Source organism: Triturus cristatus, chromosome 3_2, assembly GCF_964204655.1.
Source record: "Triturus cristatus chromosome 3_2, aTriCri1.1, whole genome shotgun sequence".
Classification (NCBI taxonomy): Eukaryota; Metazoa; Chordata; class Amphibia; order Caudata; family Salamandridae; genus Triturus; species Triturus cristatus.
In genome coordinates, this window is record NC_140584.1 from 31,325,372 (window position 1) to 31,349,671 (window position 24,300).

The window sequence follows — 24,300 nt, forward strand, 5'->3', positions numbered from 1 at the left end:
AGTAGACAAGTACCAACAAAGAGATCTTGTATTTTTGACAAAATCAAAAATGCCAAACCTCAAAATTAGTACACAGATAATAATACGTGCAGACAAGAAACATAAATAAACAATTAGAATATCATAATTCGACGCAAAGCCCTCTTGAACACAGCTTGGTTACCGTGTAAGAGCAACTGAAAACAAGACAAGCATCAAATTTGCAAATTCGAGCAATGAACATTTTAATAATGATAAGCACATTCATTAAACGTGGATGAACACCTAAAATCTAATTGCACACGCATAGCCCTCTCATACACAAATTGGACACCACAAAATGCAATTCAAAAATAAGAAAAAAAGCCTAAACATTACAATAACTGAGCTCCCCATGATTTCACAAATCAAAGCCTCATAGCCCAAGTGCTCACAACCTGCATACAAGTCGAATTGACTCTGAAATCCGAGCTACAAATTCCACAATGAACTGCTCAAAAGGTAAAATACAATGCTCTCAATTGCACAATCAATCACGATACATCACCCTACTTATATTTACTTATCCTCAGTTCATGGATCAGCCTCGGGAATGCCAGAACACTGCCATAATCTGAAATGGAGAGAGACTCAAGGAAAGGTTAGTTTGGAGGCTTCATTTGTTGAACCATGAAGGTCCCTCGCATCTAATTAGCTCATCCAGATCCAGCTGAAAGCACCCAAGTCCAGCCTGTAACCATCCTCTGCTACTAGATTTCTGATATAGTGTTTTTTCTCTTATGTCAAATTAAAGGCATTACAGAAAGCAAATCAATGGCAAAGTCGGTCAGTTATTTAACAGTAAACAGAGTATTATGCAACTCAAGAAATAAGTCATAAATCAGAGATAAAACTGGCAAAGTGTAAACTTTTAAGGTTCAGGGGAAAGTTAACCCAACACACCCTGGGGAAAGCTCATTTATAGGGTTAAATAACATCGAACACATACATTTGGGTGCCAATTCCGATCCGGTAAAAACCGGGTACGAACCGTCGGACGGAGCCCTATCTCCGTCCGACTCGTACCCGGTGCTAAATCCATCCGAAAATGCAAGTACGATTCGCACGGAAACACCATTTCCGTACGAATCGAACAAAACACCGACCGAACAGAAACTAAACACAATTCCGATCCTGAAAGGCGCCGACCTGACGTCGGTACGCATCCAGCCTACGTTTCACGAACCAGGAAGTACGAATCGAACCGACGTCATCCCGCACGGAAAATATTTACCGGCTGCCAAAAACTGCCGGGAAATCAGGACGACACACGCAAGGAGCAGCTGGACGCGATGAACAGACATGGACCCGAACCTACGTGCCATCCCTGCCCTCCTAGCAGTCCACCTGGCGTACAGGAACCGACGCAGACGCCGCAGAAGGTCAGCACAACAACCAGGGGCACTGGGGGGGGCAAGGGCAGGACACACAACACCAACACATGGTACCAAATCACACATGGCCTGGACATACCTGACCATCAGGGCCTGGTCACTTCCAGGGGGTGGGGGCGAGGCCAGCAACGCAAGCGTCCGCCACAACGGAAGTGGATGGTCACGCGAACCGGTACGTACCCTACCCAGGCCGCAAGAGCGTGGGTACGGAACGTACCACGCGTCCCCCTACGTCACTCCAACAATGGCGGTACGGCCCGTACCCACGTCAGAAAGGCCTTGGTACGGCTCGTACCAGCATTGCTGGGGTCATGTAGGGGTACGCGTGGTACGACCCGTAGCCACGCCCCCAAGGCCTGTGTACGGTGCGGACCCCATGGCACCGTAACAATGGGGGGACGCACCGTACCCACCCACCAAAGGCATGGGTACGGCCCGTACCCAGGCACGCAGAGCGTGGGTAGGGGTATGTACGGACCGTACCCCCACCCGTGGAAGTACGGCCCGTACCCCCACCCGTGTATGTACGCACCGAACCACCACCCCAGCAGTGTATGTACGCCCCGAACCCCCACCCGTGTATGTACGCACCGAACCCCCACCCCAGCAGTGTATGTACGCCCCGAACCCCCACCCGTGTATGTACGCACCGAACCACCACCCCACCAGTGTATGTACGCCCCGAACTCCCACCCGTGTATGTACGCACCGAACCCCCACCCCAGCAGTGTATGTACGCCCCGAACCCCCACCCGTGTATGTACGCACCGAACCCCCACCCCAGCAGTGTATGTACGCCCCGAACCCCCACCCGTGTATGTACGCCCCGAACCCCTCCCCAGCAGTGTATGTACGCCCCGAACCCCCACCCGTGTATGTACGCACCGAACCCCCACCCGTGTATGTACGCCCCGAACCCCCACCAGTGTATGTACGCCCCGAACCCCCACCCCAGCAGTGTATGTACGCCCCGAACCCCCACCCGTGTATGTACGCACCGAACCCCCACCCGTGTATGTACGCACCGAACCCCCACCCGTGTATGTACGCCCCGAACCCCCACCCCAGCAGTGTATGTACGCCCCGAACCCCCACCCGTGTATGTACGCCCCGAACCCCCACCCCAGCAGTGTATGTACGCCCCGAACCCCCACCCGTGTATGTACGCACCGAACCCCCACCCGTGTATGTACGCACCGAACCACCACCCGTGTATGTACGCACCGAACCACCACCCCAGCAGTGTATGTACGCCCCGAACCCCCACCCGTGTATGTACGCACCGAACCCCCACCCCAGCAGTGTATGTACGCCCCGAACCCCCACCCGTGTATGTACGCACCGAACCACCACCCCACCAGTGTATGTACGCCCCGAACCCCCACCCGTGTATGTACGCACCGAACCCCCACCCCAGCAGTGTATGTACGCCCCGAACCCCCACCCGTGTATGTACGCACTGAACCCCCACCCCAGCAGTGTATGTACGCCCCGAACCCCCACCCGTGTATGTACGCCCCGAACCCCCACCCCAGCAGTGTATGTACGCCCCGAACCCCCACCCGTGTATGTACGCACCGAACCCCCACCCGTGTATGTACGCCCCGAACCCCCACCCGTGTATGTACGCCCTGAACCCCCACCCCAGCAGTGTATGTACGCCCCGAACCCCCACCCGTGTATGTACGCCCCGAACCCCCACCCCAGCCGTGTATGTACGCCCCGAACCCCCACCCGTGTATGTACGCACCGAACCCCCACCCGTGTATGTACGCACCGAACCACCACCCGTGTATGTACGCCCCGAACCCCCACCCCAGCAGTGTATGTACGCCCCGAACCCCCACCCGTGTATGTACGCACCGAACCCCCACCCCAGCAGTGTATGTACGCCCCGACCCCCAACCCGTGTATGTACGCCCCGAACCCCCACCCCAGCAGTGTAGCGGAGTACACCGGTCATTTGGGTTTGCACCGCCACGAGCTCAGCCTGTCTATCCTCCATCCTTCCTTGGTGTTGCAGTTGACAGCCATGTTGCTGGGCCTGCAGGGTCTTCATCTCCTGGAGGGTCCCCTTGATGTCATTGAGGGTGGACGCAATCTGGTCCATGCCCCTGGTGTCACGCCGGTATGTATCCAGGATGTTGCTGACCTGGGACACTACCGGGTCCTGAGCTGCCTGGTCAGGTTCGCGCCTCCGCCGTCCTCCACTCCCGCCACCCCTGCCCACGTGCACCTGGCCTGCCGTTGTGGGCGCATCGGGTCTCCGGGACCCCTGAGGGATGGCATCTGCGTTGCCGCCTGCCTCCTCCTGGGTGCCCGGAGGACCGTGTCCCTCCTGGGCAGACTGGCTGGGTGGTCGTGTGCGGGCAGGGCTCCTGGACGTCTCCTGGGATGTGGCAGGAATGGGGGTGGTGGTTGGCACAGTTGTACCTGACGCAGGTGCTGCAGGTGGTTGGACACCAGAGGGGCCAGGTTGGTCTGGGTCATCCACGGAGTGGTGAGAGTCATCGCTGGCGGTGGGGTCCTCATCCCGCGGAGCCTGGTCCTGTGAGACTTCCCCCCCAGTGTTGGGGGGTGTTCGTCGACGTTGACCTGTGTGTGAGAGAGACAATGTTAACAGTGTTACATGTGGCATCCATGTTTCATGCATTTCTGATTTGGCACTCTTCCTCTGGGTAGTTGGATCTGTCTTGCATTCCTCTCACAGTGCACTTGTGCATGGGTATGTCCCTTGGCCACAGCTGTCAGGGCTTTACGCATGTGTGACACAATCTTAGTTGATGCATCTATTTGGGTACACAGTCAGCAGTGTGGTGTGCGGGCATAGCGAGCCATGCAGAGGGGCCTTACGTGTTGCACTGTACGTGGCCAAATGGTGTTTTGCCAAGGCAATTTGATGTTGCAGGTAGGTGACTGAAGCATTTGTGACAGGGTTCTTACCGACACAGTGGGTGGGTATACTGGGTGTGTGGTTAGGTCTGTGCCTGCAGCACGGATGGACTCGTGCACAGATTGACACATGGACCGGTCTTCATCTACGGTAGGGGGGGTTTGAGGCACTGCCAGACCTTGTCTGCATGCACACAGTCCACCGGCTGACGAGTGGACATGGCCACACCACCCAAGGGTGATTTAGTCTCCCTGTGTCTCCCTTCCTCCCTCCCTCTGTCACCCTCCTCCCTCTGTCGGTCTCCCTCTGTCACCCTACTCCCTCCCTCTGTCTGTCTCCCTGTGTCCCCCTCTGTCTCCTTCCCTCTCATTCCCCCTCTCCCTCCCTCTATTTGTCACCCTCTGTCACCTCAGGCCAGCTTCCTGGGCACACACAGTTAGCCGGTCTTTGAATGGCCATTGGCTTGTTCATGTGAGTTAGTTCCTGTTCTCCGGGCACCCATTGGGCAGTGTGTCTGAGTGTAGGCTGCTGCTGTGGCGGTGTGTGCTGAGACTCTATCAGAGCGATGCATCTTCATTGTCTGCTGTTATGTGCAAATTGTGCCTTCAGACCCATGTCATCCTGCATGGCAGCCACCATTTGCAGGCAAGACAGTACTGTGTGGGTACACACAGTTTGTATGGCTGTGCCCTGGGCCATATGGGCTGAGGGCATTGTTGTGTGCTTGTGAGTTGCTCAATGTTAGTTTTGATGCCCCCACTCCCAGCATCGACCACATCCTGTGTTGTGTTGGTGTTTTGTGTGGCCTGTGACTTGGCATGGCCCTGATTGATGCATGGGGCATGGAGGCGCTAGTGGCATGTGTGTGTTTGTGGAGTGTTGTTGTGTCCGGTGGTGGCTTGGGGGGGTGGCATGCATGATTGATTGTGTATGGCATCCCCCCCATGTGAGGTGAGTTGTTTGTGTACTCACCAGGGTCTGGGAGTCCTGGCAGTCCGTGTAGTCCCTCCACCGCCAGCGTGGACATCACCTTCTCCTCCCAGGGATGGTATTGTACCGGTCTGGGGTGCGGCCCTCCTCCAGTGATGTTCCCCTGGTTGTGATTGTCAGTCATCTTCCTCTTGACCGTCCTCCGCAGATCGTACCACCTGGATTGGCACTCGTGCCTGGTCCTTCTGGTGGTCCCAACAGCATTCACAGAATCGACAATCCTCTGCCACATGGCCGTTTTTTCGGATATGCTGGTCTGTCTGACCAATGTCCCAAAGAGCTGTGGCTCGACTCTGAGGATTTCGTCGACAAGGATCTCCAGCTCCTCCTTTGTGAACTTTGGATTCTTGGTGGTGGACATGGCGTGGGGTGTGGGTGTGGATGGTTGTGGGGGTGTGGGTGTGGATGGCTGTGGGTGTGTGGGTGTGGTAGTGGAGGTGTGTGTGTGAATGTGATGAGGGGGTGTTTGTGTAGGTGGTTGTGTGAAGGTATGCAAGTGTGAGGTTCAAGTATGGTGGTGTGGGTCGTCTGTGGGCTCTGGCAGCAGTGGGTCTGTTGCAAAGGCTCATGGTTTGTGTGTGTGGTCCATTTTTATTGGTCCATTTGTGGGTGTGGCTGTGTTTGAAATTTGTGTGGGTGTGTTATGAGGAGTGATTGAGTTTTGGGCCTCTGTTTGGCAGTTTGGCAGTTGCAGGTCAGTGTATGTGATGTTTGTGGGGTTGTTGGGCATGTTTGGTGGTGTGGGGAAACTCTAATTGACTCTCCTTGTGTAAATATGGTTTGTCCTGGTTCAGTACGTGTGTTTTTGGCGTCAGTACGGTCCGTACATGCACTGGTGGGGGTACGGTCCGTACATTCCCTGGTGGGGTGTGGGTACGGCCGTACATACACGGGTGGTGGTTTGGTGCGTACATACACGGCTGGGGGGGGGGTGTTCGGTGCGTACATACACTGCTGGGGTGGGGGTTCGGTGCGTACATACACGGGTGGTGGTTTGGTGCGTACATACAGTGCTGGGGTGGGGGTTTGGTGCGTACATACACGGGTGGGGGTTCGGGGCGTACATACACTGCTGGGGTGGGGGTTCGATGCGTACATACACGGGTGGGGGTTCGGTGCGTACATACACGGGTGGGGGGGGTTCGGTGCGTACATACACGGCTGGGGGGGGGTTCGGTCCGTTCATACACGGGTGGGGGTTCGGTGCGTACATACACGGGTGGGGGTTCGGGGGCGTACATACACGGGTGGGGGTTCGGGGCGTACATACACTGCTGGGGTGGGGGTTCGATGCGTACATACACGGGTGGGGGTTTGGTGCGTACATACACGGGTGGGGGTTCGGGCGTACATACACTGCTGGGGTGGGGGTTTGATGCGTACATACACGGGTGGGGTTTGGTGCGTACATACACGGGTGGGGGTTCGGGGCGTACATACACGGGTGGGGGTTCGGGGCGTACATGCACTGCTGGGGTGGGGATTCGGGGCGTACATACACGGGTGGGGGTTCGGGGCGTACATACACTGCTGGGGTGGGGGTTCGGTGCGTACATACACGGGTGGGGGTTTGGTGCGTACATAAACGGGTGGGGGTTCGGGGCGTACATACACTGCTGGGGTGGGGGTTCGGTGCGTACATACACAGGTGGGGATTCGGTGCGTACATACACGGCTGGGGGGGGTTCGGTCTGTTCATACACGGGTGGGGGTTCGGTGCGTACATACACGGGTGGGGGTTCGGGGGCGTACATACATGGGTGGGGGTTCGGGGCGTACATACACTGCTGGGGTGGGGGTTCGATGCGTACATACACGGGTGGGGGTTTGGTGCGTACATACACGGGTGGGGGTTCGGGGCGTACATACACTGCTGGGGTGGGGGTTCGGTGCGTACATACACGGCTGGGGGGGGTTCGGTCCGTTCATACACGGGTGGGGGTTCGGTGCGTACATACACGGGTGGGGGTTCGGGGGCGTACATACACGGGTGGGGGTTCGGGGCGTACATACACTGCTGGGGTGGGGGTTCGGTGCGTACATACACGGCTGGGGGGGGTTCGGTCTGTTGATACACGGGTGGGGGTTCGGTGCGTACATACACGGGTGGGGGTTCGGGGGCGTACATACACGGGTGGGGGTTCGGTGCGTACATACACGGCTGGGGGGGGTTCGGTGCGTACATACATGGCTGGGGGGGTTCGGTCCGTTCATACACGGGTGGGGGTTCGGTGCGTACATACACGGGTGGGGGTTCGGGGGCGTACATACACGGGTGGGGGTTCGGGGGCGTACATACACGGCTGGGGGGGGTTCGGTCCGTTCATACACGGGTGGGGGTTCGGTGCGTACATACACGGGTGGGGGTTCGGGGGCGTACATACACAGGTGGGGGTTCGGGGCGTACATACACTGCTGGGGTGGGGGTTCGATGCGTACATACACGGGTGGGGGTTTGGTGCATACATACACGGGTGGGGGTTCGGGGCGTACATACACTGCTGGGGTGGGGGTTCGGTGCGTACATACACGGCTGGGGGGGGGTTCGGTCCGTTCATACACGGGTGGGGGTTCGGTGCGTACATACACGGGTGGGGGTTCGGGGGCGTACATACACGGGTGGGGGTTCGGGGCGTACATACACTGCTGGGGTGGGGGTTCGATGCGTACATACACGGGTGGGGGTTTGGTGCGTACATACACGGGTGGGGGTTCGGGGCGTACATACACTGCTGGGGTGGGGGTTCGATGCGTACATACACGGGTGGGGGTTTGGTGCGTACATACACGGGTGGGGATTCGGTGCGTACATACACGGGTGGGGGTTTGGGGCATACATACACTGCTGGGGTGGGGGTTCGGTGCGTACATACACGGGTGGGGGTTCGGTGCGTACATACACGGCTGGGGGGGGTTCGGTGCATACATACGCGGGCGGGGGGGTGGTGGGGTGTTCGGCGCGTATGCGGGCACATGTCTCCATGGTTGCTATGGGAGTTCGGTTCGGACGGTGTTTTTTGCGTACGGTTGTGAAATGGGGAGGACGGGAGGGATCGTACTTGCGCTGTCGGACTTTATTTTTCCGCACGGTGGGTTTTTCGACCGGGGACGTGTCGGTGACTTTTCCCGACCCGAGGACGTGTGGGGAAATCTTCCCAATGCGATTCGTATGGACTTTTTTCCGTTCGAATCGTACTTGGCAGTTTGTACACTACTTTGACGATTCGGACGGAAAAAAATCCGGATACGAGTCGGACGGGGAATTTTTTTACCGGATCGGAATTGGCACCCTGGTGTGAACATGTAAGGGCCCTTAAATCACACCCAATCATAGAACTAAAGAACGATACAGTTTGGAATCACACTTGTCAGCACTGTCTCACAGATGCATACAATATGGTTCCCATGCTACTGTGCTCGTGCAACGCTTCATAATTAGTACAAATTTGGGTAAAAATCAAGGTTAAGTTCCCATGAGAATTAAATTGTGGTCCCGCTATGGCTAGTCCCTGAGAAGCAGTTACTTTAATAACACAGCATGAAACGAAGCTTGAAAATGAAGCATCACGTTGTATCTGAGAAAATGAGATTGTGCTTCAAAACTTTACTGACACATTAACAATCTTATGTTGAGTGCATGGTGCGAAAAGGCAGAGATTGAGTAAGTGTTGAAGGCCCTACATACTATGCTATACCTAGTATGCTATGCTAAACCCAAATTTGATATGGTGTGAGTTGCATTCTGATTTAGAGGGAGGAGCCCACTACTCCTTGTAGCCCACTACTCCTTGTAATCACAGAATGGTAAAGGCTACAGAGTGCTGATCATCTTGTATACGTAGTTGCCCTAGAATGGTGATTCCCCAAATGAAATGCAAAAAAGAATCAAGAAGTCACTAGCTTTGATTTTCTCAGATCTGAGCCCATAAGGGATGTTATTTGATTATAAATTTACAATAAAAGTTGTCTCACGTGTTTTTTCACAAGTATGAGCCAACAAAGATTATCAGATTGGAAGGAGGGTTTTCTTTATTAATGTGTGCACTATGACACTTGACTAGCACCAAAAAAAACTTCTACCAAGGAATTTCTGTATGCTAACGAAATAGTTTTTGCGTGTAATTGCATCATTGTATATTTTCTGCTTTGAGAGAGCCACAGGCCTGTGTGCCCAAACATGTTGGCTGTTTTTCTGCTACCTTTATCAGTCAGTCAGTCAAATAGCTTTATTTCGATAACAGGTATCATAAAAGCAAGATCATTCATACAAAACCAGAATAAAAGATACCAGTTACCATAAAAACAGTAATAAAAATAAAAATGTACATTCCGTCCAATTATTTTATACATGGGATTAATCATTTTACCGAAAGATTATTAACAGTAGCACACTATCCTTGAATCGGACAGGAGATTCATATGTACATTTAGTAAATGTTAAAAAGTAACTCAATAGTTAAAACGAGCTGAGAAAATAAAAACGTGCATCTCTTTCAGGTGTATGATGACAGTAAGAATTTTTTTTTTTTTAAATGCATTCACATTATGGTTTCATACCTCCCTACGCAAAAGTTTGGACCTGACAAGCCAAACACAGCCAAGATACTTTGCCACACCACAGGCAAAAAGAACTCTTGAATCAGATTTCAGGATCCGCAGAGCAGCACGATGATCCAAGATACCCAGCTGTCTACAAATTAGTTTTATCCATCTTGATCTAGCCCAGGAGTATGCTGGGCATGCAAACATGAGATGGGCTACACTCTCTTTTGGTGCCTCTCAACAGGGACAATCAGAGATTGTTTGTCGAGGAGGGCTCCATTTTGCGGTTAACTCGCGAACTGAAAGGGAGCCGACCCTAAACTGTATATAGAGTGTCCTCTCTTTTGGGATCTGGATAAGATCCATGTATGGTTCAAAGGATATGTGCTGCTTGAACTGGTAAAAATCATCTACCATCCTACCTACGCTAGGTTTGCTAAGTTCCTGTGTGTCAACCCAAGCGCAGTATACTTTTTTAAGATCCTCCTTGCAGGGTGGGTTCTGATCTTCCCAGGAGTCTTTAAGACCTAGGGCAAGTACTAATTTACTTACATTGTTAATCCAACTCACCCTGTGGTTGCAATCTAAGCTAATTACTTATTTGAATGCAGCAGCGTATTTAGAGAGTTCAGCAGTTCGCAACAGCCGAGCCCAATAAAACAGCGGTCTTGATCTGGCAATATCTCTGTAGGAGCGTCGTCCCATATCACTCATCTAAGATTTGAGTGGAACATTTCGATGAAGGCTCACTAACTCTCGCAAGAACTTGTGTTCGGATATACAGATCTCAATTCCGCACCATAAAGGGCCGAGCTAACTGCCTTTGCAGCATAGATCGTGAGCGCTGGAGCAACAGGTCTGCTATGGGAGAAGCAATGTTCTCTGCCTATTGCCCCAACCACACGTTTGTGATTCAAGAGCATATTGTTAATGTGGGGATTCCAGTGCATTGTTTCGGAGAATCGGATGCCCAAGTAGTCAAAGGTCTTGGCTCTCTCCAAACGCGTTCCACCCAGGGTAAAAATGTGTCTAAACGGCTTGTAGGGGTTAAATGTCATCAACTTAGTCTTTTTAGTGTTGATGGTCAGCCCCCTTGAGGTACAAAAAAGCTGGAACCTATCCAAAAGTTTCTGCAGCCCAACCTGGGTCTTTGAAATCAAGAGCGTGTCATCTGCGAACAGAAGGGTGGGTACCCTATCTCCTGCCAGGGCCAGGGCGTTAGCAGGAATTTCCTGAAGGAAACTAACCACCCGTTCACATATAAGGAGAACAGGGTAGGCGCCATAACACAGCCCTGGCGTTTTTGTTCTTGGGACCCCCACCTTACTTGTGCATAATTACCCTTGTGCAATCGGACCAGCAGGTTAAGAATAAGCGGGGAAATACCCAGCTCACCCAAAATTTTCCATATTTGTCCCCAAGGGACCAGGTTGAAGGCAGTCTTCAGGTCGATAAAAGCAAGGTAAAGATTGCCTCCACCTATCACGACTACCTTCCAATAAAGGAGAAGCAGCCTGAACGCCTGGTCAACCGTCCCTGTTCTAGACCTAAAGCCCACCTGATGTTGGGAGAGGATATTCTCGTCCTCAACACAGGAATGAATTCTCTGCAGCAGCACCCTACCAACTACTTTTTGGATGGCATCAATTAAACTAATCGGTCGGTAGTTGGCAGGGTCCTCCCTAGCTCCCTTCCACAATTCGGGTATAGGGCATTCATTAGAGATGGAATTAATTAGGAGCATGATATATTTCGCCCAATTGCTAGGGTTCGCAAGGAGTAGATCCCCCGGGAAACCATCCGGTCCAGGGGCTTTTGTTGGTACTATTCTTTTAATTGCCCCTTCTACTTCATTTAGGGTAAAAAGATCATAAATATTTGGGGTAAAGCAGGGAATTAGCTGGTCGCAGGGCCCTTCTTGATGAATTGTGTCTGACCCCGTGTATAATTTCCTAAAGTGGTCAATCCAATCTTGGCTCGATATGTGATTGGGAATTAGGTCGAGGTCTTTCCTGTTAGCCCCCCTAACAAGATTCCAAAATAAAATGGGATCCTTTGCTAGGCTAGCATCTTTTAAGTCCTGCCAGTGGGATTCTTCCCACTGTAGCTTTGCACAATGCAACGCTGCTTTGTACTCCTTCCTAGCTAATTGAACACTTGGACAATTTTTACTTTTAATACCTAGGGCTTCCCTTTTTTGCCTGCAAGCTTTGGAAAACCAAGTCTGTCTGATTTTTGGGCGTGCTTTGTGGGTGTTGGAGCTAGCAGCTATTTAAAAAAAAGACCCCATCTGCTCTACAGTTCTTGCATAAATATCCAAAGCCTTCTCTGGAGCGACGGGGTTAAGAGATACCTCCTGCAGATCAGCTATGTTTTCTGCCAGAACTCGGTTAATTCCAACCATTTTTGAATCATTAGCAGCAACTTTAGGCCATTTAAGGTATCTTCTGCAGTTGGAAGGGACCACTTCCTTGGTCGCCAGATTCCTAGTTGCAGCAGGGACAGGGCAAAAAGAAGGCCAAAGGGCCTTCATAGTCAGACAAAGTGGATTATGATCGCTGTCTAAAGTAGAGGCTATTTCCATGTCAATCATACTACTCCACAATCTTACATCTATTAAGATGTAATCAATGTTGGATGGACAGCTGATTCTATTGTATGTGCAGGCCCCTTCAACATCTGACTGGGTTCTGCCATTTGCAGCCCTCAACCCGAATTCCAGAGGAAGCGCATTCAGCTGGATTGCGACCCGTGACCATCTTTTAATGGGGGCATGCTTAAAGGTGGGATACCCCATCTTGCTTCATCTTCCTCTAACCCCAACATGTCGTCCATGCTGAGAGGCTCAAATGTACAATTCAGGTCTCCCGCGATCACAAGATGTGAATCGGGGTGGCAGCTAGATAACTCTTGCTCCAAGGATGAGACAATAGCTGAGGACGCTCCCCCTCTTGTCCCCCTTACATATACGTTAAACAGCTCAAGAGTTATGGCTCCTTTTTTCCATTAATGGTAAGCCTCATTAAGTCTGGGCTTGCACAATTTCGTTCGATGATTCTACAGCCCAGAGCAATATTAACCCAGACAAGCAGACCCCCAAGGGGCGCCCTCTCCCTATGGCAGTGGTTCCCAAACTTTTTTGACCCGCGCCTCCCTTGACCTATTGGCCATTGGCCGCGGCTCCCCATTATGTTACTTTTTTTAAGCAGATGGGGGATGCTCAGCCTGTGGAGTACTTACCTTTTTCTCCCTGAAAATGACTGGGATGAAGCCAATGAAGGTAATATAATCATACGGCTTCCCTCTTGCCTGCAGGCCCAACAGTGCCAGCAGTCTGCGCATTCACGGATGTTGGTGCTTCTAGGCTAGGAGATCACCACTGCGAGGGTGATTAAAATACTCTGGGAGAGGTGTCAGAATCAAAGTACACCTTTTAGTAGATGCTAATGGAGACCGCTTTGATTTCAAATACAAAGGAGAGATTCGCCATCGAACATTATACACAAATTGCAGACTTCTATCACTGGCTGAGGGGGGAGGGGCCAGGGACTCAGACCAGAAGACAAATCTGTAGGTCAGAGATATCAACCCCAGGAGCAGGATGCAGGACTTGTTTATCACAACTCTGGATTAACCACTCTCTGCCCCATTGAAAAACCTGGGATGGACAGTATGAAACTTTCAGTGAGTGGCCAGGATTCTCATGAACCTTGAGATGTGGCCGGGAGACAGCAGCATACATATGATATCATAAACCAGTGGAGTTTAGGACCACAGTGTGAGGAGTCATACAGGAGTTAAGCACCACTGGTGATAGCATGAGTCTGGAGAAGCACCACAGACAGGCGGCAGTGGTTCGAGAGTGAAGTGTCACCACCACAGTTATGGGGAAATATTTGCAATGGTTTAAGAAGAGATATGGGTGTGTGAAGCTAGTAATAAGGAGTGTGGGGGAGAGAGCAGAGCTCTGGGGACTCCACACTGCAGACTAGTGAATGATGATTAGAATAAATGAAGGACAGATGGATGCCAAATAAGCAATCATGTCAAAATACTGCCAGTGTGTTCTCAGTTAGCTCTCGCAGTGCCAGTCGGTGACCTAGCACGGGGGGTGAGATGCAGTCTAAGTGGTCAACCAATGCAGAGAACCATGGTAAGAATACTGTCTTGGTCATTCTACAGATGCAGATCACACAAAATACATAGGATGCAGAAATAGAGCTCTTGTTGAGCCTGAAGCCAGCCTGAGGATCATCCATTTAATTGACAGATTGCACAAATGATTGCAACTGTGATGTCACCACCTCCTGTAACAGTTTTGTCATATAACGATCATTTGAAATTGGCCTAAATTGTCAATATATCTTTGAGGTCAAACAAAGTGGGTGCACTTTGTATAGTTTCACATCACAATAAAGTTGCACACAGCAATTCACAGAAGCTTCTAACAGGGTGCGGAAGTGCCAGGGAGGCGCTTCATGCTTCCTTTTGGATGTGAGAGTGCCCCCTCGCTCCTCTCATGTCCCTTTTAATTCCCCAATACTTGTTTTTAGGCCAGACAAGAGGTAAAAGTAAAGTAACAAGCATGCAAATAAAAGCTGATCCCCTGTAACTCCTGATTTTATCACAAGCCTCATAACGTCATGACATGCGCTGAGAGCGATGTAACAAAAAGAGGAGTCTCTTGATTTCAGAGCCCAGCATGTCGCCTTCTTCCTTCCTCGCTCTGCTTTGGTGTCCCTCCACAGCTCCGGTCACGCGAATGGTAAAAGAACGCACCTGCGGGATCTGTGTGCCATATAACATCTTTTGCAAAGTAGTGACATCATTAGAACAGAAATATTTAGATTTTTTTCAGCAATTGTTAAGTTAAAAATAGGGACTGCTGAGAATGGACTCAAAATAACTTGAAAACAATTCATACATATAAGGAGCACTCAATTCGAAACAATATTTCCAAACACAATTTTTTTTTTATTCAAACATAAACAATATTTATTCTAAATTCTCATATTCTCCCCCAACAAGTAGGGTATCCAATAGATTGCATATAAACATCCTCAATATGTTTGTGGTGCTTTATCCTTGTTGCATATAGAAGTCTGTTTTTTTGTGGATGATTTGTCAATAAAGTTCTTTCTGATCCATCCAACGATCATTCCATACTTTTAAATTCCAATCCTTTTATATTCCAATCAATCTATCCAGGAAAAATGCTTCAATACCTTATTTCACAAAATCTCAACAGCCGACGAGTTTCGTCCCCTCCAGGGACATCATCAGGGCTGTGAAATAAACAAATATTCAATCAGAATCTCATCCTACACGTCAATATATTCAAATCCTCCATAAATCATTTCCTGCCTATTTAATAATCTCCATAGTTGGTCAGGATGTAGAACAAATCATTCTGGTTTTTAACAAACACCTGCGCACTTGTCCATATAATCCAGTTTATGATTTGAAGAGCTCCACATTACTCAAATTCCCCTCATGTGATACAATACCACTCATTTTCATTCCCCCGTATTCTTATGTATATTCTAGTTCCACGTTATTAACTTTTCTTAACTGCTCTCAACTCAGTTCCCCACTTATTATAATCCAATCATGTTACTCTTGTTATGCCGTAGCAATTTGACCCAAAATTTTCAATTCAACACTACCAGTCCCAGCAAGTCTTTTACTCTTCTCACTTTCATCTTCCAAATCTTGGTGAGCTCTTCCGGGGCTATTTTATAGAAAACAAAGGAAACAACATATTCTCCACCTATTCAATCCATTCCCTGATTGTACAAAACCTTCTCTCTACACTCTCTGACTCAGTACCTGTATGTGTTCAAACGTCGATGCTGCCCTTCTCGTCTCTCACCACGGTCTGTCCGTTATTCCAGCTTCATACAGCAACCCGTCCCGCTCCTTCGGTTTAAACTGACAATCCAGCCAATCACTATGAGTTGTTTCTAATTAATCAACCTGTTCTCTCTCCGGTCCGCTATTAATCCGACCAATCATCTTACACCGTCTCAGAGACTGTTATACCAACCAATCATCATACACCATTCCAAGACCCAAAGTTTAACAAATCCTGTTCCCTCTCTGGTCCGCTACATCGTCCAATCCGTAGGCCCCATTATCTTGTTACTTTAAATCTACCGGGCACTTCTATTATCGACCCCATTGCTCCTACTATTAGAAGTGATGGCCGTTGAGTTCCTAATACGCGGCATGCCCCTTGTCTGTCGTATATCCATAATAATGAGTATCGCTGCCTCTTCTAAAGCTTAGACTCTTATGTTGTTATCCATTTCGTCCAATCACATACATTCTTATGTTTACTGCAACCAATCATTGTGTGTTATTACAAGTCACGGTATGTAGCCCGCCAACATCTGCCGTTCTCCTACAACCCAGACCATCTGAGTACCCAATCACTGCAGTCCATTACCCCGTCTCGTATGTCAAATACAATCACCGTACGCCATTACAAATCACGGTCTCTAGCTCTGATTCATTCCCCCCACTCTATTCACTAAGGCAGATCAAGTACTGCAAATCCATACGGTCAATCATAGTGCATCATGGCGCATCACAGGCTATCTATCCGTGTCATCAGCCCTATTTCCCCATCGAGGTAGTCCAAATGACCCGTCAAATCCCACACAGTTGTACAGCATCGTTCGCCCCAATCTTTCCACCCCAACGGGCTGGGTACTCCAATCCATAACCAAAACGTCAATTAACCATCCAGTAAGGTCTCTTATTCCTGAACCATACTGGTGAATAAGCGTTGAAATATATTATTCAATGTCTACGTTTATCGATCATTATCGTCTGCTACTATTCGTGATTTCCCTCTAAATTCCATATATTCTGCCCCTGCATGAGTATTTTTTCTCAACAAACATCATATCCCCTGCTCCAATTACCATCCATACATGCATTTCTTTAAATTAAACTTCAGCTTCTAACCAATCTGTTAGCTACCCCTCCATACCAATTTTAATCTCGATAGACATACAAAATACTGGTCAGATTGTCAAGAACCTTACTTATCAGTCATCATAAATCACTGAAGTTTCCACATCCTTTGCTCCGGAAATATTGATAATTCCAGCCCTTACGTCAAAAAATAATGCTGTTCAGTATCACTATTCAAACCCATTGTTACAGCCCTACATTTGCTGATCCATTTCGCTTCTTCCTGCCTGATACGCAATTCCCAGTCCCCTCCTCTATTCCCGGGAAGTACCCTCTGTATACCATGAAATCTGAACCCTCGCTCAGTGTTGTGACATTCTTCTATATGCATATACAGAGGTGATCTAATATCATGATTCAAAATTGCACGTCTGTGTTCCTGTAGTCTGATTTTTAAAGTTCTTTTGGTACTCCCAATATAGATCTTTTTACAGGCACATATAATCACGTATACTACTCCTGTACTGTTGCAATTAATAAATTCTCTTATAACATACTTTTTTTTGTGTTGTACCTAAATTCTTAAATTTTGTTAATACCCAATTCACAAATATTACATGTTCCACACACATAAAAACCTCCTGGCTGCTTAGGTAGCCAATTCAATCCTGTCTTTGCATCTGCTGGTATATAATTCCTAGTGATCAAATTTTTTATAGTTGCGCATTTCCTGTATATCACGCCTGGCTTATCCCCTATTGAATTGCCCAATCCTGGCACACCTGTTAATAAGCTCCAATTTTTTCTAAGAGCCTTATATATGCCACTTTTTTCAATACAGTGCGTGGTTACAAATGATACCTTTTCTTTCAATTGCCTTCTTTTCTTTTGTACAAGAGTAGTTTCCCTCAGTATCTCCATTATTCTTTTCCGTGCCTCTAATAGATCTTTCCTTTTGTATCCTCTATCAGATAATCTACTCTGTAGACCATCTAGCTCTTTCCTAAAGTCCTGTTCCGAGCTACAATTTCTACGTAATCTAATCATTTCCCCATAAGGGATCCTTTTAACCACTGATTTCGGATGGAAGCTCTCAGCACATAAAATAGAATTCGTCGCCGTTGTTTTTCTAAACAGTTTGCTTTTGATCAAGTCATTATCTGTAAACAATTCCACATCCAAAAATGCTAGCCTCTTTGAACTATGATTCATTGTGAACTTCACATTAAACTCATTCCCATTTAGGTAATCAAAATATTCCAGGAGTTCAGCCCTGCTCCCTTTCCATATCATTAAGATATCATCAATGAATCGGACCCAAAATAAAATACAGTCCGTCCATCTTGCTGCCCCTTGGCCCCAGGCATGCTCCTTCTCAAACAACCCCATAAAGAGGTTAGCGTAAGAAGGAGCAGACCTGGAACCCATCGCTGTACCTTTTATTTGCTGAAACCATTGGTCTTCAAAAAGAAAGAAATTATTTTCTAAAATCAAAGTGCTCATTTGCACCAACATTTCTGAATGTGCACGTAAGCTTGCACTCCGGCTACTCAAAAAGTAACTCAAGGCTTGTATACCTTTGTCATTTTTAATACAAGTGTACAACCCAATTACATCTAAAGTTACGAGTATCATTCCTTCTTCCCACTTGAAGTCCTGTAATTTATTTAGGACATCCATTGTGTCCCTGATATATGATGGTAAATTTACCACCAAGGGTTTAAGGAAGCAATCTACAAATTCAGACAAGTGTTCAGTCACACTTCCAATACTGGACACTATGGGTCTCCCAGGTGGATCTGTTTTTGATTTATGGATTTTAGGTAGGGCATAAATAAAAGGAAAGGTAGGTTTAGACACGTTCAAATATTTATATTCGGCATCATCAATTAGACCTTCCTCTTTCCAGGAGAATAATCGTCCTGCGATTAACCTAATCACCTTTTCCATCGGGTTACCTTTTATCCTTACATAGCAATTAGAATCGTTTAACTGATTATATATTTCCTGCACATAATCTGATTTTTTCAGTATGACAATGTTCCCACCTTTATCTGCTTCACAAATAATTATCTTATTATCGTTCCTCAAACCTTCCAATGCTGTTCTCTCCTCCTTCGTGATATTATCCCTCAACCCTCTTCCTTTTTTCCCTCCGTCTTCCATTTTATGAAATTCTTCTAAGGTCTTTTTTACAAACATATCAATTGCTGAGAATTGGGGCCCTTGTGGTATAAATTTAGATTTGACTCTTAACCTAAATGTACCTACTGTGATTAAAAGTTCAGCTATGATGATTGCAGAATTGCATAATGTGCATTTATTAATGTCATTAACAGAAGGGGAGAGATTTGGAATGGATGACATTGCAGCAATGTTGGATGTACCTATGGACTATGGCTGCACCAGTGGGTTAAGAGTCAAATCTAAATTTATACCACAAGGGTATAAATTTATGTGCTGAGAGCTTCCATCCGAAATCAGTGGTTAAAAGGATCCCTTATGGGGAAATGATTAGATTACGTAGAAATTGTAGCTCGGAACAGGACTTTAGGAAAGAGCTAGATGGTCTACAGAGTAGATTATCTGATAGAGGATACAAAAGGAAAGATCTATTAGAGGCACGGAAAAGAATAATGGAGATACTGAGGGAAACTACTCTTGTACAAAAGAAAAGAAGGCAATTGAAAGAAAAGGTATCATTTGTAACCACGCACTGTATTGAAAAAAGTGGCATATATAAGGCTCTTAGAAAAAATTGGAGCTTATTAACAGGTGTGCCAGGATTGGGCAATTCAATAGGGGATAAGCCAGGCGTGATATACAGGAAATGCGCAACTATAAAAAATTTGATCACTAGGAATTATATACCAGCAGATGCAAAGACAGGATTGAATTGGCTACCTAAGCAGCCAGGAGGTTTTTATGTGTGTGGAACATGTAATATTTGTGAATTGGGTATTAACAAAATTTAAGAATTTAGGTACAACACAAAAAAACAGTATGTTATAAGAGAATTTATTAATTGCAACAGTACAGGAGTAGTATACGTGATTATATGTGCCTGTAAAAAGATCTATATTGGGAGTACCAAAAGAACTTTAAAAATCAGACTACAGGAACACAGACGTGCAATTTTGAATCATGATATTAGATCACCTCTGTATATGCATATAGAAGAATGTCACAACACTGAGCGAGGGTTCAGATTTCATGGTATACAGAGGGTACTTCCCGGGAATAGAGGAGGGGACTGGGAATTGCGTATCAGGCAGGAAGAAGCGAAATGGATCAGCAAATGTAGGGCTGTAACAATGGGTTTGAATAGTGATACTGAACAGCATTATTTTTTGACGTAAGGGCTGGAATTATCAATATTTCCGGAGCAAAGGATGTGGAAACTTCAGTGATTTATGATGACTGATAAGTAAGGTTCTTGACAATCTGACCAGTATTTTGTATGTCTATCGAGATTAAAATTGGTATGGAGAGGTAGCTAACAGATTGGTTAGAAGCTGAAGTTTAATTTAAAGAAATGCATGTATGGATGGTAATTGGAGCAGGGGATATGATGTTTGTTGAGGAAAAATACTCATGCAGGGGCAGAATATATGGAATTTAGAGGGAAATCACGAATAGTAGCAGACGATAATGATCGATAAACGTAGACATTGAATAATATATTTCAACGCTTATTCACCAGTATGGTTCAGGAATAAGAGACTTTACTGGATGGTTAATTGACGTTTTGGTTATGGATTGGGTGTACCCAGCCCGTCGCGGTGGAAAGATTGGGGCGAACGATGCTGTACAACTGTGTGGGATTTGACGGGTCATTTGGACTACCTCGATGGGGAAATAGGGCTGATGACACGGATAGATAGCCTGTAATGCGCCATGACGCACTATGATTGACCGTATGGATTTGCAGTACTTGATCTGCCTTAGTGAATAGAGTGGGGGGAATGAATCAGAGCTAGAGACCGTGATTTGTAATGGCGTACGGTGATTGGATTTGACATACGAGACGGGGTAATGGACTGCAGTGATTGGGTACTCAGACGGTCTGGGTTGTAGGAGAAGGGCAGATGTTGCCGGGCAACATACCGTGACTTGTAATAACACACAATGATTGGTTGCAGTAAACATAAGAATGTATGTGATTGGACGAAATGGATAACAACATAAGAGTCTAAGCTTTAGAAGAGGCAGCGATACTCATTATTATGGATATACGACAGACGAGGGGCATGCCGCGTATTAGGAACTCAATGGCCATCACTTCTAATAGTAGGAGAAATGGGGTCGATAATAGAAGTGCCCGGTAGATTTAAAGTAACAAGATAATGGGGCCTACGGATTGGACGATGTAGCGGACCAGAGAGGGAACAGGATTTGTTAAACTTTGGGTCTTGAAACGGTGTATGATGATTGGTTGGTATAACAGTCTCTGAGACGGTGTAAGTGATTGGTCGGAGTAATAGCGGACCGGAGAGAGAACAGGTTGATCAATTAGAAACAACTCATAGTGATTGGCTGGATTGTCAGTTAAAACCGAAGGAGCGGGACGGGTTGCTGTATGAAGCTGGAATAACGGACAGACCGTGGTGAGAGACGAGAAGGGCAGCATCGACGTTTGAACACATAGAGGTACTGAGTCAGAGAGTGTAGAGAGAAGGTTTTGTACAATCAGGGAATGGATTGAATAGGTGGAGAATATGTTGTTTCCTTTGTTTTCTATGCAGGAAAAAGAAATTTTTGATGGTCTTAGTTGCGATTGACTGATAATATAAGATAAAATAGCTCCGGTAGAGCTCACCAAGATTTGGAAGATGAAAGTGAGAAGAGTGAAAGGCTTGCTGGGACTGGTAGTGTTGAATTGAAAATTTGGGGTCAAATTGCTACGGCATAACAAGAGTAACATGATTGGATTATAATAAGTGGGGAACTGGGTTGAGAGCAGTTAAGAAAAGTTAATAACGTGGAACTAGAATATACATAAGAATACGGGGGAAAGAAAATGAGTGGTATTGTATCACATGAGGGGAATTTGAGTAATGTGGAGCTCTTCAAATCATGAACTGGATTATATGGACAAGTGCGCAGGTGTTTGTTAACAACCAGAATGATTTGTTCTACATCCTGACCAACTATGGAGATTGTTAAATAGGCAGGAAATGATTTATGGAGGATGTGAATATGTTGACGTGTAGGATGAGATTCTGATTCAATATTTGTTTATTTCACAGCCCTGATGATGGTCCAGGAGGGGACGAAACGCGTCGGCTGTTGAGATTTTGTGAAATAAGGAATTGAAGCATTTTTCCTGGATAGATTGATTGGAATATAAAAGGATTGGAATTTAAAAGTATGGAATGATCGTTGGATGGATCAGAAAGAACTTTATTGACAAATCATCCACAAAAAAACAGACTTCTATATGCAACAAGGATAAAGCACCACAAACATATGGAGGACGTTTATATGCAATCTATTGGATACCCTACTTGTTGGGGGAGAATATGAGAATTTAGAATAAATATTGTTTATGTTTGAATCAAAAAAAAATTGTGTTTGGAAATATTGTTTCGAATTGAGTGCTCCTTATATATATGAATTGTTTTCAATTTTTAAATGGTTTAACGATGGCCATTTTTAAGTGAGCACGAACAGTGTAGAACATTATTGAAAGCTTACATACTGAAAACAATAGAATTATTCCCTGTGCGCACAAGTGTGGGACCTTCATCGTTTTGGCAAAATCAAAATAACTTGATCAATGCAAAGTGAAACCTCCGAACATACATTTGAATAAAGAGCAAACTGTCGGGTTTCGTGGCGCTTGCCGTTCCCCGCTATCCCGCTAAAGCACACACAAATATGCCGGGATACTCACTTCCAGGTGGAGGCTGAGCCCCGGTCTAGTCCTTGGCAGCTGACGACAGGTCACAGAAGCACGTCCGGGGGAAACGTTTAAACATCGCGTTTCCCGCCGGCTCCGTGCTTCGAATCCTTCAGGATTTCCCTGGAAACGCGTAGGAAGTTCTCTGAGCCCAGACGCCACTGAATTCAGCTGTTGGTTTGTTTCCCCTCCGTGCAGGAACGCTATTATTTTGGTTCAATTGGTGTCCGTGCAGGAGCGCTATTGTTTTGGTTCATTTGGTGCTCACGCAGGAGCGCTTGTTTGTTTCACGAAGGTCATTCTGCGCAGGAGCGCCATCCGGGGCAGTTCGTGTTCTGCCTACAGTAACCCTTACCTCGCCAGCGCACTGGAAGGGGTGAAGGGTTTTCATGCACAAGGAGTGCTTTACTTTGGATTTGGTGTCCTCTGCGCAGGAGCGCTGTTCCTTACCATTTGACATTTGTGCATGACACGTTGCGCAGGAGCGCTTTTCCTTGGTTCTTCTTGGGTAGCATCGCGCAGGAGCGCCTCACCTGGATTACCCTTCTTTGCAGCTGCACTGATGTCTGAGTACCGTGGTCTACAGAAGCACGGGGAACAACCTTTACAACGCAACTTTTACAACGCACTACACTTACAACGCATTTTTTACAACGCACAATCCATTACAACGCATGACATTACAACGCATGACACTACAACGCATTTTTAAAAACTACCTTTACAACGCATTCCATTACAACGCATACTACCATTACAACGCATACCATTACAACGCATAATATAGTAATTTTTACCCCTATACTATCCAACACTTACCCTACTGTTGCACCCCCTGGAGTTAGAATAGTAATTTTTACCCCTATACTATCCAACACTTACCCTACTGTTGCACCCCCTGGAGTTAGAATAGTAATTTTTACCCCAATACTATCCAACACTTACCCTACTGTTGCACCCCCTGGAGTTAGAATAGTAATTTTTACCCCTATACTATCCAACACTTACCCTACTGTTGCACCCCCTGGAGTTAGAATAGTAATTTTTACCCCTATACTATCCAACACTTACCCTACTGTTGCACCCCCTGGAGTTAGAATAGTAATTTTTACCCCTATACTATCCAACACTTACCCTACTGTTGCACCCCCTGGAGTTAGAATAGTAATTTTTACCCCTATACTATCCAACACTTTCCCTACTGTTGCACCCCCTGGAGTTAGAATAGTAATTTTTACCCCTATACTATCCAACATTTACCCTACTGTTGCACCCCCTGGAGTTAGAATAGTAATTTTTAACCCTATACTATCCAACACTTACCGTACTGTTGCACCCCCTGGAGTTAGAATAGTAATTTTTACCCCTATACTATCTAATACTTACCTTAAATGCAATTTAATATTATGCGTTGTAATGGTATGCGTTGTAAAGGTGGTATGCGTTGTAATAGAAATGTGTTGTAAAGGTAGTTTTTAAAAATGCGTTGTAGTGTCCTGCGTTGTAATGTCATGCGTTGTAATGGATTGTGCGTTGTAAAAAATGCGTTGTAAGTGCATGCGTTGTAAAAGTGTGCGTTGTAACGACATACATCCCAGAAGCACTGGTGAGTCCCCGGCAGGAGAACGTTTTGTGTATGT

The 24,300-nt window shown here is 47.1% G+C and overlaps 1 long non-coding RNA gene across 1 annotated transcript in view; it reads right to left on the reverse strand.

Annotated features, from left to right (window-relative positions):
• Window positions 1-24,300, reverse strand: part of LOC146856723 (uncharacterized) — a 58,233-nt gene that overhangs the window by 27,034 nt on the left and 6,899 nt on the right. The gene's annotated exons all lie outside the window — the stretch shown is intronic.